This window comes from Rhagoletis pomonella, unplaced genomic scaffold (genome assembly GCF_013731165.1).
Source record: "Rhagoletis pomonella isolate Grant_MI unplaced genomic scaffold, Rhpom_1.0 Rhpom_scaffold_00007, whole genome shotgun sequence".
In the NCBI taxonomy this organism is placed as follows: Eukaryota; Metazoa; Arthropoda; class Insecta; order Diptera; family Tephritidae; genus Rhagoletis; species Rhagoletis pomonella.
Window position 1 is genome coordinate 57795163 of NW_023458561.1, and position 4039 is coordinate 57799201.

Below are 4039 nucleotides of genomic sequence, written 5' to 3' on the forward strand. Positions count from 1 at the left end.
ATTGAGATATCTTAACGAAACTTGGTACGTGAACTTCTTTTGGGCGTAGGACGGACGGTATTGAAAATGGGCGAAATCGGACAATAACCACGCCTACCTCCCATATAACGGTAATTTTCAGAAATACAAAAACTGCGATATTTTAGTAACTACGGAAGATAATTGACTCAAAATTGACATTTAGAATAACCTTTAGACGATAAATAAGAAAATTAAAAATTTTTGGAAAATGGGCGTAGCCACGCCCACTTATAGTTAAATGTGTATATCTTGGTAACCGCTGCACCAATTTCTTCCAATTTCTTCTTTGCACAGTTGTTGGCCTTGACATCACCTACGAAATGACCGAAAATTTTTAAAATCGGACAATAACCACGCCCACATCCCATATAACGGTTATTTAGAGAAATACGAAATCTTCGATAAATCGGTAAATATGGAAGCTAGTGTATTCAAAATTGATGCTTGCAACAATTATTTAACAAGAAGTACGTTTATGATAAAATTTTGGAAAATGGGCGTAGCACCGCCCACTTATGATCACATATATGTATCTCGGTAACCGTTCTACCAATTTGTACCAAACTCGGTATGGTTATTGTGCTTGCCACACAAAGGCAAACTCTTGAAAATTGTTGAAATCGGACTAAAATTACGGCCGCTTTTCATATAACGGTAAATTTCAAAAATGCTTGAAATTTCAATATTTCGAAATTTAAGGACGCTAATTTACTTAAAATTTATACACCCCGGCTTAGCATGTAGCGGTAGCTTTCGAAAAGGTGGAAAACATATATTTAATACTTGCGCCGGGTATTTAATGTTCGGCTCCGCCCGAACTTAGACTTTCTTACTTGTTTTCATTATACTCGCACGCCTAAGTGAAAATGTTTATTTGTAAGCTTATTTACAATAATGATACGTCATCTTTCTTTTCTTGATTCTATCCTATTTTCCTATTTTTGCTTAGCGCATCGGTTGAAGGAAGAGGGAGATTGATTAAAACTAACTACAGCTGTGAGTTGTTGCTTACGTCCATCTATATCTGTAATTTAGTTTTCCGGATTTATCTGATGGATACCTTACACTTTTCACTATTAATGTATCCGTTGCTTTATTGATATGTGCACGCGCATGCGTAGACATAAATATATACATTCATACATACCAGTATAGCTGGCTATCAATATCTAATTTCCGATATTGGTTGGCATGGTGTGGCGCTTAAAGCCCCTATTTATTTAAACAAAATTACGAATTTTTCAGTCAAATTTTAAAAAAGCATGGCGTTGGATTACTGCGAGCTGTGCTGCAAGCAGCCTCGTACGACTCACAATCTCTTCAAATATTCATTAACTGCTGTCTTCATCAGTTCATGCGTGTATTCTGATCATAGGCAAGAGCCGCCAACGGATAATCTTAGAATAAACCCGCGAGAAGAAAATCGACGCACACCATCTCTTTGTCGATCTACAATCCACCTGCGATTGCACAGAACCGAATTAACTGTACGCCGTGTCTAAAACTAATACTGTACTGAATATAACAGTTATTGATGAAAACTGTCATGGAAAAATTCTCTATCCAGGAAATGTTCTACAACTAAGTGATACATACCAATCGATTTCTTTTTTCACCGAGACTCAAATTTTGAAAATAAATTTTTATATGCAATTTTTATGCAAAATTTAAAATAATAACAATTATTTTTTTAGTTTTATATTATAAATCCAAAATAACAATTATTTTTTATTTTTATATTATATGTCTTAGATAACAGTTATTGAAAACTTTTATTTGTAAAAGTCATCAATAAAAATCAGTCAGTGATTTTTACTTTTAAACGTCATCAATATAAATCAGTCACCGACCTTTATTTTTTAAGTCATTCATATAAAAGTCATTAACATTTTCCGCAGTTAAGATGGTGTTGGGAAACAAAAGGTTACTACGACTTATACAAATGACTTATAAAAGTATGATTTTAAAAATAGAGGTCAGTGACTGATTCTTATTTATGACTTTTATAAATAAAAGTCTTCGATAACTGTTATTTTAATTTAAAAATCAAAAATAACAGTTATTTGCAGATTATTTAGATAAAAGTCCAAAATAATTGTTGTAATTAAATAAAAGTAAAAAAATAATTGTTAAAGAGCGATTTTTTCAATAAAAACAGTAGCTATTACGGTCCCTGGAATTAATCTTTGAATTTCAATTTGCAAGCTGCCATTTTTTAATTTGGTGGCACACTTTTGAAACTCTACAGATATGTTGTATTTGGTGCCACCATTTATTGCCTCTAATATGAACGTTCTATCCGAATACTTCCCAAAGTTATTAAAAATAAACAATTATGATTTTTTCTAAAGACAATGAAAACATGAGTAATCACGGTACTTTTTCGTCTAGATAAACATTTTAAGGCTAAAAGTGATCAAATACTTGATTAATTTTTTATTTAACTAAAGCCGTAACCAACTAAAACTTGTTATGGCTTAAAATGATGTCCGGACTTATAATTCATTGAAATGCAATCAAAAAGGAAATTTTGGGTTTTTATTTAGTTACGGCTTTTAGTATTTCAGCGGCGGTGTGAGTTAGGGCCTTTCTATATTAAGGTAATGATGGGGACACTCATAGATAAGTACATATATACATATATGTATGTATGTATGGTATGTACAACAGTGTTGACTATAATTTATGAATCATATTTCGTATGCTCGCTCAATCATTTCGTTAAGGTGGCCGTTATTAAAATGTTATTAGGTTTCAACACAACAAATGGCAGAACCAATGGCGGATTGGCTGAGCAACGGAATGCGATGGGGCGATGTTAAGCGGCGTGGCGCGACGCGACGACTGTGTTATTGTAAAGGTGAAAAATGTAATAATTTCATTTCTTTGTAAACAATTTATTTCACGCAGGTGGGTAGAAGGAAATGGAGGATAGACAGGCTTACGAAACTAAGTTCATTTATGTACATTTGTATGTCCAAGCAGTTAGATTGCTGGAGCCGCTTACTTTTTCTAGTTCTTATTTAATTTTTCAATTTCGAGTCTTATAGAAAAAATAAGAAAAAAGAAAAAAAAAGAAATTCCAAACTATTATATCAGTTAGCACAGAAAAGAATATAGACCCGCTAGGTATGTATGTGAGTATGGCTTTGTGTTTGTGCACCGAGCGGTATGACCAATCGGGGGCGCAGCGCAGCGCAGCACAGCTGAGTGTTGTGATAAATTACTTTAATTTTCTTGTGATGAGATTTTTCTATGGCGGCGCTGATTGCGCCAGAAAACAAAAGGTGAAAAAAATTGAAAATGACGGGAAAAAATAGAAACATATATCTTCAAGAGCGCAGCACAGGCAGTAAATTAGTTTTTTGGACAGCTCCTTGGCATTATTTTTGGAGATTGGGTTTTCGTGTTCTTTTAGAGGTTTTTTATTTATATTTTAGAGCTCTCTGCGTTTTGTTTTGTTTTTTTTTCGTTTTCGGTATTATCAATTACATACAGCATCCCCGCACATTGTAAATCATCGTCACTGGACGCAAGAAATGGCTAACTACGCACATACATACATACAAATGGAATATCAAGTAACTATGTATATACGAGTATATGGGTTTGTATGTTTGTAAGTGCTAATGGCGGCGCTGTTGAAAGAAGTAAATAATCGTATAGTTATTTCTACATAAACACATACATATGTACACACATGCACACATACCCACATACATATCTACGTACATACATACATATGACACCGTGACAACAATAATGGCGTTGCTCACGTTAATGCGGCTTTTCGAAATTTTTATAGTTTTGTTTTTTTTATATTTTTGTACAACGCTGTTAATCAAGCGTTGCATGCTACTTGGTTATTGAGAACTCGGGCAATCAACTTTGCTTTGCTATGCTTTTGAAGATTTTTTAGGTTTGGGTTTGGTTTTGGGCAGCCGCAGCAAACATGGCTTAATTGAAAATTGACTCCGTTCGTGTTGCGGTGGAAGTTATTAATTTTATTTTTTTTTTT